Source organism: Hyperolius riggenbachi, chromosome 3, assembly GCF_040937935.1.
Source record: "Hyperolius riggenbachi isolate aHypRig1 chromosome 3, aHypRig1.pri, whole genome shotgun sequence".
NCBI classification, from domain to species: Eukaryota; Metazoa; Chordata; class Amphibia; order Anura; family Hyperoliidae; genus Hyperolius; species Hyperolius riggenbachi.
Genome location: NC_090648.1, coordinates 77,540,872 through 77,550,669, shown reverse-complemented (window position 1 = coordinate 77,550,669; position 9,798 = coordinate 77,540,872). Strand labels below are relative to the sequence as shown.

General features: G+C 53.3%; 26 non-coding genes across 26 annotated transcripts; 15 read left to right on the top strand and 11 right to left on the bottom strand.

Moving 5' to 3' along the window:
- Positions 1-36: 36 nt before the first annotated feature.
- TRNAM-CAU (transfer RNA methionine (anticodon CAU)) lies at positions 37-109 on the top strand. Its single transcript has one exon. It is a non-coding gene; the product is annotated as a tRNA-Met (tRNA).
- A 395-nt stretch (positions 110-504) lies between these two features.
- Positions 505-576, bottom strand: TRNAE-UUC (transfer RNA glutamic acid (anticodon UUC)). The gene has a single exon. It is a non-coding gene; the product is annotated as a tRNA-Glu (tRNA).
- Positions 577-709: 133 nt separating this feature from the next.
- Positions 710-782, top strand: TRNAM-CAU (transfer RNA methionine (anticodon CAU)). The gene has a single exon. It is a non-coding gene; the product is annotated as a tRNA-Met (tRNA).
- Positions 783-1,177: 395 nt separating this feature from the next.
- TRNAE-UUC (transfer RNA glutamic acid (anticodon UUC)) lies at positions 1,178-1,249 on the bottom strand. The gene has a single exon. It is a non-coding gene; the product is annotated as a tRNA-Glu (tRNA).
- A 133-nt stretch (positions 1,250-1,382) lies between these two features.
- On the top strand, positions 1,383-1,455 carry TRNAM-CAU (transfer RNA methionine (anticodon CAU)). The gene has a single exon. It is a non-coding gene; the product is annotated as a tRNA-Met (tRNA).
- Positions 1,456-2,055: 600 nt separating this feature from the next.
- TRNAM-CAU (transfer RNA methionine (anticodon CAU)) lies at positions 2,056-2,128 on the top strand. Its single transcript has one exon. It is a non-coding gene; the product is annotated as a tRNA-Met (tRNA).
- A 395-nt stretch (positions 2,129-2,523) lies between these two features.
- Positions 2,524-2,595, bottom strand: TRNAE-UUC (transfer RNA glutamic acid (anticodon UUC)). Its single transcript has one exon. It is a non-coding gene; the product is annotated as a tRNA-Glu (tRNA).
- Positions 2,596-2,728: 133 nt separating this feature from the next.
- Positions 2,729-2,801, top strand: TRNAM-CAU (transfer RNA methionine (anticodon CAU)). Its single transcript has one exon. It is a non-coding gene; the product is annotated as a tRNA-Met (tRNA).
- Positions 2,802-3,196: 395 nt separating this feature from the next.
- Positions 3,197-3,268, bottom strand: TRNAE-UUC (transfer RNA glutamic acid (anticodon UUC)). Its single transcript has one exon. It is a non-coding gene; the product is annotated as a tRNA-Glu (tRNA).
- A 133-nt stretch (positions 3,269-3,401) lies between these two features.
- TRNAM-CAU (transfer RNA methionine (anticodon CAU)) lies at positions 3,402-3,474 on the top strand. Its single transcript has one exon. It is a non-coding gene; the product is annotated as a tRNA-Met (tRNA).
- Positions 3,475-4,074: 600 nt separating this feature from the next.
- Positions 4,075-4,147, top strand: TRNAM-CAU (transfer RNA methionine (anticodon CAU)). Its single transcript has one exon. It is a non-coding gene; the product is annotated as a tRNA-Met (tRNA).
- Positions 4,148-4,542: 395 nt separating this feature from the next.
- On the bottom strand, positions 4,543-4,614 carry TRNAE-UUC (transfer RNA glutamic acid (anticodon UUC)). Its single transcript has one exon. It is a non-coding gene; the product is annotated as a tRNA-Glu (tRNA).
- A 133-nt stretch (positions 4,615-4,747) lies between these two features.
- TRNAM-CAU (transfer RNA methionine (anticodon CAU)) lies at positions 4,748-4,820 on the top strand. The gene has a single exon. It is a non-coding gene; the product is annotated as a tRNA-Met (tRNA).
- A 600-nt stretch (positions 4,821-5,420) lies between these two features.
- TRNAM-CAU (transfer RNA methionine (anticodon CAU)) lies at positions 5,421-5,493 on the top strand. The gene has a single exon. It is a non-coding gene; the product is annotated as a tRNA-Met (tRNA).
- A 395-nt stretch (positions 5,494-5,888) lies between these two features.
- Positions 5,889-5,960, bottom strand: TRNAE-UUC (transfer RNA glutamic acid (anticodon UUC)). The gene has a single exon. It is a non-coding gene; the product is annotated as a tRNA-Glu (tRNA).
- A 133-nt stretch (positions 5,961-6,093) lies between these two features.
- TRNAM-CAU (transfer RNA methionine (anticodon CAU)) lies at positions 6,094-6,166 on the top strand. The gene has a single exon. It is a non-coding gene; the product is annotated as a tRNA-Met (tRNA).
- Positions 6,167-6,561: 395 nt separating this feature from the next.
- On the bottom strand, positions 6,562-6,633 carry TRNAE-UUC (transfer RNA glutamic acid (anticodon UUC)). Its single transcript has one exon. It is a non-coding gene; the product is annotated as a tRNA-Glu (tRNA).
- Positions 6,634-6,766: 133 nt separating this feature from the next.
- Positions 6,767-6,839, top strand: TRNAM-CAU (transfer RNA methionine (anticodon CAU)). Its single transcript has one exon. It is a non-coding gene; the product is annotated as a tRNA-Met (tRNA).
- Positions 6,840-7,234: 395 nt separating this feature from the next.
- Positions 7,235-7,306, bottom strand: TRNAE-UUC (transfer RNA glutamic acid (anticodon UUC)). The gene has a single exon. It is a non-coding gene; the product is annotated as a tRNA-Glu (tRNA).
- A 133-nt stretch (positions 7,307-7,439) lies between these two features.
- Positions 7,440-7,512, top strand: TRNAM-CAU (transfer RNA methionine (anticodon CAU)). The gene has a single exon. It is a non-coding gene; the product is annotated as a tRNA-Met (tRNA).
- Positions 7,513-7,907: 395 nt separating this feature from the next.
- On the bottom strand, positions 7,908-7,979 carry TRNAE-UUC (transfer RNA glutamic acid (anticodon UUC)). The gene has a single exon. It is a non-coding gene; the product is annotated as a tRNA-Glu (tRNA).
- Positions 7,980-8,112: 133 nt separating this feature from the next.
- TRNAM-CAU (transfer RNA methionine (anticodon CAU)) lies at positions 8,113-8,185 on the top strand. The gene has a single exon. It is a non-coding gene; the product is annotated as a tRNA-Met (tRNA).
- Positions 8,186-8,580: 395 nt separating this feature from the next.
- On the bottom strand, positions 8,581-8,652 carry TRNAE-UUC (transfer RNA glutamic acid (anticodon UUC)). The gene has a single exon. It is a non-coding gene; the product is annotated as a tRNA-Glu (tRNA).
- A 133-nt stretch (positions 8,653-8,785) lies between these two features.
- Positions 8,786-8,858, top strand: TRNAM-CAU (transfer RNA methionine (anticodon CAU)). The gene has a single exon. It is a non-coding gene; the product is annotated as a tRNA-Met (tRNA).
- Positions 8,859-9,253: 395 nt separating this feature from the next.
- Positions 9,254-9,325, bottom strand: TRNAD-GUC (transfer RNA aspartic acid (anticodon GUC)). Its single transcript has one exon. It is a non-coding gene; the product is annotated as a tRNA-Asp (tRNA).
- Positions 9,326-9,458: 133 nt separating this feature from the next.
- Positions 9,459-9,531, top strand: TRNAM-CAU (transfer RNA methionine (anticodon CAU)). Its single transcript has one exon. It is a non-coding gene; the product is annotated as a tRNA-Met (tRNA).
- The last annotated feature ends 267 nt before the right edge of the window (positions 9,532-9,798 follow it).

Genomic DNA, 9,798 nt, shown 5'->3' with positions numbered 1-9,798 from the left:
TACCTGGCGCGTGTGCGGCACAGTGGCAAAAGCACTGCCTCGTTAGCGCAGTAGGTAGCGCGTCAGTCTCATAATCTGAAGGTTGTGAGTTCAATCCTCACATGGGGCACTGTCCTCATGCTTGGACAGCCTTTTGGTTAGGGCAAGTCCACCCTATAAGCGTACAAGCCTATCGCGGAGACTTTTGATCACTTTCCCACCCACTGAGATACCACTGAGAGTAGAGTCTGGACATCAGCGCTATCAGCAGCAGAGTTGCAAAAGGGGCTTGGAGCAACTGAAAATCTGACTTTGGACATTGCCTTTCTTGTCACCCGCCGAGAACTTTTGTAGATGGGGCGAAGAGAAAACAGCCAGTATTACAGAGGGAGGACCTTTTTCTGGCCAACAGCCGTTCTTCCCCTGCACTAATAGGCCCCCAAGGAGAAGGCTTTTGTTGGGCTCCGGTACGCTCACCTGGGAAGCTTGATTCTGATGAGCGCACCTTAGCCAAAAGGCAGGACGTTCCCATACCGGGAGTCGAACCCGGGCCGCCTGGGTGAAAACCAGGAATCCTGACCGCTAGACCATATGGGAGGCGTTCAGTAAGAGCTGAATGCATCTGGGGGAAAAAGGAGCTCGAGAGCCAGAGGGGGGCATCAGCTCTGTCTAGACAGCAAACCATGAGCCAACTTACCTGGCGCGTGTGCGGCACAGTGGCAAAAGCACTGCCTCGTTAGCGCAGTAGGTAGCGCGTCAGTCTCATAATCTGAAGGTCGTGAGTTCAATCCTCACACGGGGCACTGTCCTCATGCTTGGACAGCCTTTTGGTTAGGGCAAGTCCACCCTATAAGCGTACAAGCCTATCGCGGAGACTTTTGATCACTTTCCCACCCACTGAGATACCACTGAGAGTAGAGTCTGGACATCAGCGCTATCAGCAGCAGAGTTGCAAAAGCGGCTTGGAGCAACTGAAAATCTGACTTTGGACATTGCCTTTCTTGTCACCCGCCGAGAACTTTTGTAGATGGGGCGAAGAGAAAACAGCCAGTATTACAGAGAGAGGACCTTTTTCTGGCCAACAGCCGTTCTTCCCCTGCACTAATAGGCCCCCAAGGAGAAGGCTTTTGTTGGGCTCCGGTACGCTCACCTGGGAAGCTTGATTCTGATGAGCGCACCTTAGCCAAAAGGGAGGACGTTCCCATACCGGGAGTCGAACCCGGGCCTCCTGGGTGAAAACCAGGAATCCTGACCGCTAGACCATATGGGAGGCATTCGGTAAGAGCTGAATGCATCTGGGGGAAAAAGGAGCTCGAGAGCCAGAGGGGGGCATCAGCTCTGTCTAGACAGCAAACCATGAGCCAACTTACCTGGTGCGTGTGCGGCACAGTTGCAAAAGCACTGCCTCGTTAGCGCAGTAGGTAGCGCGTCAGTCTCATAATCTGAAGGTTGTGAGTTCAATCCTCACACGGGGCACTGTCCTCATGCTTGGACAGCCTTTTGGTTAGGGCAAGTCCACCCTATAAGCGTACAAGCCTATCGCGGAGACTTTTGATCACTTTCCCACCCACTGAGATACCACTGAGAGTAGAGTCTGGACATCAGCGCTATCAGCAGCAGAGTTGCAAAAGGGGCTTGGAGCAACTGAAAATCTGACTTTGGACATTGCCTTTCTTGTCACCCGCCGAGAACTTTTGTAGATGGGGCGAAGAGAAAACAGCCAGTATTACAGAGGGAGGACCTTTTTCTGGCCAACAGCCGTTCTTCCCCTGCACTAATAGGCCCCCAAGGAGAAGGCTTTTGTTGGGCTCCGGTACGCTCACCTGGGAAGCTTGATTCTGATGAGCGCACCTTAGCCAAAAGGCAGGATGTTCTCATACCGGGAGTCGAACGCGGGCCGCCTGGGTGAAAACCAGGAATCCTGACCGCTAGACCATATGGGAGGCGTTCAGTAGGAGCTTAATGCATCTGGGGGAAAAAGGAGCTCGAGAGCCAGAGGGGGGCATCAGCTCTGTCTAGACAGCAAACCATGAGCCAACTTACCTGGCGCGTGTGCGGCACAGTGGCAAAAGCACTGCCTCGTTAGCGCAGTAGGTAGCGCGTCAGTCTCATAATCTGAAGGTCGTGAGTTCAATCCTCACACGGGGCACTGTCCTCATGCTTGGACAGCCTTTTGGTTAGGGCAAGTCCACCCTATAAGCGTACAAGCCTATCGCGGAGACTTTTGATCACTTTCCCACCCACTGAGATACCACTGAGAGTAGAGTCTGGACATCAGCGCTATCAGCAGCAGAGTTGCAAAAGGGGCTTGGAGCAACTGAAAATCTGACTTTGGACATTGCCTTTCTTGTCACCCGCCGAGAACTTTTGTAGATGGGGCGAAGAGAAAACAGCCAGTATTACAGAGGGAGGACCTTTTTCTGGCCAACAGCCGTTCTTCCCCTGCACTAATAGGCCCCCAAGGAGAAGGCTTTTGTTGGGCTCCGGTACGCTCACCTGGGAAGCTTGATTCTGATGAGCGCACATTAGCCAAAAGGCAGGACGTTCCCATACCGGGAGTCGAACCCGGGCCGCCTGGGTGAAAACCAGGAATCCTGACCGCTAGACCATATGGGAGGCGTTCGGTAAGAGCTGAATGCATCTGGGGGAAAAAGGAGCTCGAGAGCCAGAGGGGGGCATCAGCTCTGTCTAAACAGCAAACCATGAGCCAACTTACCTGGCGCGTGTGCGGCACAGTGGCAAAAGCACTGCCTCGTTAGCGCAGTAGGTAGCGCGTCAGTCTCATAATCTGAAGGTCGTGAGTTCAAACCTCACACTGGGCACTGTCCTCATGCTTGGACAGCCTTTTGGTTAGGGCAAGTCCACCCTATAAGCGTACAAACCTATCGCGGAGACTTTTGATCACTTTCCCACCCACTGAGATACCACTGAGAGTAGAGTCTGGACATCAGCGCTATCAGCAGCAGAGTTGCAAAAGGGGCTTGGAGCAACTGAAAATCTGACTTTGGACATTGCCTTTCTTGTCACCCGCCGAGAACTTTTGTAGATGGGGCGAAGAGAAAACAGCCAGTATTACAGAGAGAGGACCTTTTTCTGGCCAACAGCCGTTCTTCCCCTGCACTAATAGGCCCCCAAGGAGAAGGCTTTTGTTGGGCTCCGGTACGCTCACCTGGGAAGCTTGATTCTGATGAGCGCACCTTAGCCAAAAGGAAGGACGTTCCCATACCGGGAGTCGAACCCGGGCCGCCTGGGTGAAAACCAGGAATCCTGACCGCTAGACCATATGGGAGGCATTCGGTAAGAGCTGAATGCATCTGGGGGAAAAAGGAGCTTGAGAGCCAGAGGGGGGCATCAGCTCTGTCTAGACAGCAAACCATGAGCCAACTTACCTGGTGCGTGTGCGGCACAGTGGCAAAAGCACTGCCTCGTTAGCGCAGTAGGTAGCGCGTCAGTCTCATAATCTGAAGGTTGTGAGTTCAATCCTCACACGGGGCACTGTCCTCATGCTTGGACAGCCTTTTGGTTAGGGCAAGTCCACCCTATAAGCGTACAAGCCTATCGCGGAGACTTTTGATCACTTTCCCACCCACTGAGATACCACTGAGAGTAGAGTCTGGACATCAGCGCTATCAGCAGCAGAGTTGCAAAAGGGGCTTGGAGCAACTGAAAATCTGACTTTGGACATTGCCTTTCTTGTCACCCGCCGAGAACTTTTGTAGATGGGGCGAAGAGAAAACAGCCAGTATTACAGAGGGAGGACCTTTTTCTGGCCAACAGCCGTTCTTCCCCTGCACTAATAGGCCCCCAAGGAGAAGGCTTTTGTTGGGCTCCGGTACGCTCACCTGGGAAGCTTGATTCTGATGAGCGCACCTTAGCCAAAAGGAAGGACGTTCCCATACCGGGAGTCGAACTCGGGCAGCCTGAGTGAAAACCAGGAATCCTGACCGCTAGACCATATGGGAGGCGTTCGGTAAGAGCTGAATGCATCTGGGGGAAAAAGGAGCTCGAGAGCCAGAGGGGGGCATCAGCTCTGTCTAGACAGCAAACCATGAGCCAACTTACCTGGCGCGTGTGCGGCACAGTCGCAAAAGCACTGCCTCGTTAGCGCAGTAGGGAGCGCGTCAGTCTCATACTCTGAAGGTTGTGAGTTCAATCCTCACACGGGGCACTGTCCTCATGCTTGGACAGCCTTTTGGTTAGGGCAAGTCCACCCTATAAGCGTACAAGCCTATCGCGGAGACTTTTGATCACTTTCCCACCCACTGAGATACCACTGAGAGTAGAGTCTGGACATCAGCGCTATCAGCAGCAGAGTTGCAAAAGGGGCTTGGAGCAACTGAAAATCTGACTTTGGACATTGCCTTTCTTGTCACCCGCCGAGAACTTTTGTAGATGGGGCGAAAAGAAAGCAGCCAGTATTACAGAGGGAGGACCTTTTTCTGGCCAACAGCCGTTCTTCCCCTGCACTAATAGGCCCCCAAGGAGAAGGCTTTTGTTGGGCTCCGGTACGCTCACCTGGGAAGCTTGATTCTGATGAGCGCACCTTAGCCAAAAGGCAGGACGCTCCCATACCGGGAGTCGAAACCAGGCCGCCTGGGTGAAAACCAGGAATCCTGACCGCTAGACCATATGGGAGGTGTTCAGTAGTAGCTGAATGCATCTGGGGGAAAAAGGAGCTCGAGAGCCAGAGGGGGGCATCAGCTCTGTCTAGACAGCAAACCATGAGCCAACTTACCTAGCGCGTGTGCGGCACAGTGGCAAAAGCACTGCCTCGTTAGCGCAGTAGGTAGTGCGTCAGTCTCATAATCTGAAGGTCGTGAGTTCAATCCTCACACGGGGCACTGTCCTCATGCTTGGACAGCCTTTTGGTTAGGGCAAGTCCACCCTATAAGCGTACAAGCCTATCGCGGAGACTTTTGATCACTTTCCCACCCACTGAGATACCACTGAGAGTAGAGTCTGGACATCAGCGCTATCAGCAGCAGAGTTGCAAAAGGGGCTTGGAGCAACTGAAAATCTGACTTTGGACATTGCCTTTCTTGTCACCCGCCGAGAACTTTTGTAGATGGGGCGAAGAGAAAACAGCCAGTATTACAGAGGGAGGACCTTTTTCTGGCCAACAGCCGTTCTTCCCCTGCACTAATGGGCCCCCAAGGAGAAGGCTTTTGTTGGGCTCCGGTACGCTCACCTGGGAAGCTTGATTCTGATGAGCGCACCTTAGCCAAAAGGAAGGACGTTCCCATACCGGGAGTCGAACTCGGGCAGCCTGAGTGAAAACCAGGAATCCTGACCGCTAGACCATATGGGAGGCGTTCGGTAAGAGCTGAATGCATCTGGGGGTAAAAGGAGCTCGAGAGCCAGAGGGGGGCATCAGCTCTGTCTAGACAGCAAACCATGAGCCAACTTACCTGGCGCGTGTGCGGCACAGTGGCAAAAGCACTGCCTCGTTAGCGCAGTAGGGAGCGCGTCAGTCTCATACTCTGAAGGTCGTGAGTTCAATCCTCACACGGGGCACTGTCCTCATGCTTGGACAGCCTTTTGGTTAGGGCAAGTCCACCCTATAAGCGTACAAGCCTATCGCGGAGACTTTTGATCACTTTCCCACCCACTGAGATACCACTGAGAGTAGAGTCTGGACATCAGCGCTATCAGCAGCAGAGTTGCAAAAGGGGCTTGGAGCAACTGAAAATCTGACTTTGGACATTGCCTTTCTTGTCACCCGCCGAGAACTTTTGTAGATGGGGCGAAAAGAAAGCAGCCAGTATTACAGAGGGAGGACCTTTTTCTGGCCAACAGCCGTTCTTCCCCTGCACTAATAGGCCCCCAAGGAGAAGGCTTTTGTTGGGCTCCGGTACGCTCACCTGGGAAGCTTGATTCTGATGAGCGCACCTTAGCCAAAAGGCAGGACGTTCCCATACCGGGAGTCGAAACCAGGCCGCCTGGGTGAAAACCAGGAATCCTGACCGCTAGACCATATGGGAGGCATTCAGTAAGAGCTGAATGCATCTGGGGGAAAAAGGAGCTCGAGAGCCAGAGGGGGGCATCAGCTCTGTCTAGACAGCAAACCATGAGCCAACTTACCTGGTGCGTGTGCGGCACAGTGGCAAAAGCACTGCCTCGTTAGCGCAGTAGGTAGCGCGTCAGTCTCATACTCTGAAGGTCGTGAGTTCAATCCTCACACGGGGCACTGTCCTCATGCTTGGACAGCCTTTTGGTTAGGGCAAGTCCACCCTATAAGCGTACAAGCCTATCGCGGAGACTTTTGATCACTTTCCCACCCACTGAGATACCACTGAGAGTAGAGTCTGGACATCAGCGCTATCAGCAGCAGAGTTGCAAAAGGGGCTTGGAGCAACTGAAAATCTGACTTTGGACATTGCCTTTCTTGTCACCCGCCGAGAACTTTTGTAGATGGGGCGAAAAGAAAACAGCCAGTATTACAGAGGGAGGACCTTTTTCTGGCCAACAGCCGTTCTTCCCCTGCACTAATAGGGCCCCAAGGAGAAGGCTTTTGTTGGGCTCCGGTACGCTCACCTGGGAAGCTTGATTCTGATGAGCGCACCTTAGCCAAAAGGCAGGACGTTCCCATACCGGGAGTCGAAACCAGGCCGCCTGGGTGAAAACCAGGAATCCTGACCGCTAGACCATATGGGAGGCGTTCGGTAAGAGCTGAATGCATCTGGGGGAAAAAGGAGCTCGAGAGCCAGAGGGAGGCATCACCTCTGTCTAGTCAGCAAACCATGAGCCAACTTACCTGGCGCGTGTGCGACACCGTGGCAAAAGCACTGCCTCGTTAGCGCAGTAGGTAGCGCGTCAGTCTCATAATCTGAAGGTCGTGAGTTCAATCCTCACACGGGGCACTGTCCTCATGCTTGGACAGCCTTTTGGTTAGGGCAAGTCCACCCTATAAGCGTACAAGCCTATCGCGGAGACTTTTGATCACTTTCCCACCCACTGAGATACCACTGAGAGTAGAGTCTGGACATCAGCGCTATCAGCAGCAGAGTTGCAAAAGGGGCTTGGAGCAACTGAAAATCTGACTTTGGACATTGCCTTTCTTGTCACCCGCCGAGAACTTTTGTAGATGGGGCGAAAAGAAAACAGCCAGTATTACAGAGGGAGGACCTTTTTCTGGCCAACAGCCGTTCTTCCCCTGCACTAATAGGCCCCCAAGGAGAAGGCTTTTGTTGGGCTCCGGTACGCTCACCTGGGAAGCTTGATTCTGATGAGCGCACCTTAGCCAAAAGGCAGGACGTTCCCATACCGGGAGTCGAAACCAGGCCGCCTGGGTGAAAACCAGGAATCCTGACCGCTAGACCATATGGGAGGCGTTCGGTAAGAGCTGAATGCATCTGGGGGAAAAAGGAGCTCGAGAGCCAGAGGGAGGCATCAGCTCTGTCTAGTCAGCAAACCATGAGCCAACTTACCTGGCGCGTGTGCGGCACCGTGGCAAAAGCACTGCCTCGTTAGCGCAGTAGGTAGCGCGTCAGTCTCATAATCTGAAGGTCGTGAGTTCAATCCTCACACGGGGCACTGTCCTCATGCTTGGACAGCCTTTTGGTTAGGGCAAGTCCACCCTATAAGCGTACAAGCCTATCGCGGAGACTTTTGATCACTTTCCCACCCACTGAGATACCACTGAGAGTAGAGTCTGGACATCAGCGCTATCAGCAGCAGAGTTGCAAAAGGGGCTTGGAGCAACTGAAAATCTGACTTTGGACATTGCCTTTCTTGTCACCCGCTGAGAACTTTTGTAGATGGGGCGAAGAGAAAACAGCCAGTATTACAGAGGGAGGACCTTTTTCTGGCCAACAGCCGTTCTTCCCCTGCACTAATAGGCCCTCAAGGAGAAGGCTTTTGTTTGGCTCCGGTACGCTCACCTGGGAAGCTTGATTCTGATGAGCGCACCTTAGCCAAAAGGCAGGACGTTCCCATACCGGGAGTCGAAACCAGGCCGCCTGGGTGAAAACCAGGAATCCTGACCGCTAGACCATATGGGAGGCATTCGGTAAGAGCTGAATGCATCTGGGGGAAAAAGGAGCTCGAGAGCCAGAGGGGGGCATCAGCTCTGTCTAGACAGCAAACCATGAGCCAACTTACCTGGCGCGTGTGCGGCACAGTGGCAAAAGCACTGCCTCGTTAGCGCAGTAGGTAGCGCGTCAGTCTCATACTCTGAAGGTCGTGAGTTCAATCCTCACACGGGGCACTGTCCTCATGCTTGGACAGCCTTTTGGTTAGGGCAAGTCCACCCTATAAGCGTACAAGCCTATCGCGGAGACTTTTGATCACTTTCCCACCCACTGAGATACCACTGAGAGTAGAGTCTGGACATCAGCGCTATCAGCAGCAGAGTTGCAAAAGGGGCTTGGAGCAACTGAAAATCTGACTTTGGACATTGCCTTTCTTGTCACCCGCCGAGAACTTTTGTAGATGGGGCGAAAAGAAAACAGCCAGTATTACAGAGGGAGGACTTTTTTCTGGCCAACAGCCGTTCTTCCCCTGCACTAATAGGCCCCCAAGGAGAAGGCTTTTGTTGGGCTCCGGTACGCTCACCTGGGAAGCTTGATTCTGATGAGCGCACCTTAGCCAAAAGGCAGGACGTTCCCATACCGGGAGTCGAAACCAGGCCGCCTGGGTGAAAACCAGGAATCCTGACCGCTAGACCATATGGGAGGCGTTCGGTAAGAGCTGAATGCATCTGGGGGAAAAAGGAGCTCGAGAGCCAGAGGGAGGCATCAGCTCTGTCTAGTCAGCAAACCATGAGCCAACTTACCTGGCGCGTGTGCGGCACTGTGGCAAAAGCACTGCCTCGTTAGCGCAGTAGGTAGCGCGTCAGTCTCATAATCTGAAGGTCGTGAGTTCAATCCTCACACGGGGCACTGTCCTCATGCTTGGACAGCCTTTTGGTTAGGGCAAGTCCACCCTATAAGCGTACAAGCCTATCGCGGAGACTTTTGATCACTTTCCCACCCACTGAGATACCACTGAGAGTAGAGTCTGGACATCAGCGCTATCAGCAGCAGAGTTGCAAAAGGGGCTTGGAGCAACTGAAAATCTGACTTTGGACATTGCCTTTCTTGTCACCCGCTGAGAACTTTTGTAGATGGGGCGAAGAGAAAACAGCCAGTATTACAGAGGGAGGACCTTTTTCTGGCCAACAGCCGTTCTTCCCCTGCACTAATAGGCCCTCAACGAGAAGGCTTTTGTTGGGCTCCGGTACGCTCACCTGGGAAGCTTGATTCTGATGAGCGCACCTTAGCCAAAAGGCAGGACGTTCCCATACCAGGAGTCGAACCCGGGCCGCCTGGGTGACAACCAGGAATCCTGACCGCTAGACCATATGGGAGGCGTTCGGTAAGAGCTGAATGCATCTGGGGGGAAAAGGAGCTCGAGAGCCAGAGGGGGGCATCAGCTCTGTCTAGACAGCAAACCATGAGCCAACTTACCTGGCGCGTGTGCGGCACAGTGGCAAAAGCACTGCCTCGTTAGCGCAGTAGGTAGCGCGTCAGTCTCATAATCTGAAGGTCGTGAGTTCAATCCTCACATGGGGCACTGTCCTCATGCTTGGACAGCCTTTTGGTTAGGGCAAGTCCACCCTATAAGCGTACAAGCCTATCGCGGAGACTTTTGATCACTTTCCCACCCACTGAGATACCACTGAGAGTAGAGTCTGGACATCAGCGCTATCAGCAGCAGAGTTGCAAAAGGGGCTTGGAGCAACTGAAAATCTGACTTTGGACATTGCCTTTCTTGTCACCCGCCGAGAACTTTTGTAGATGGGGCGAAGAGAAAACAGCCAGTATTACAGAGGGAGGACCT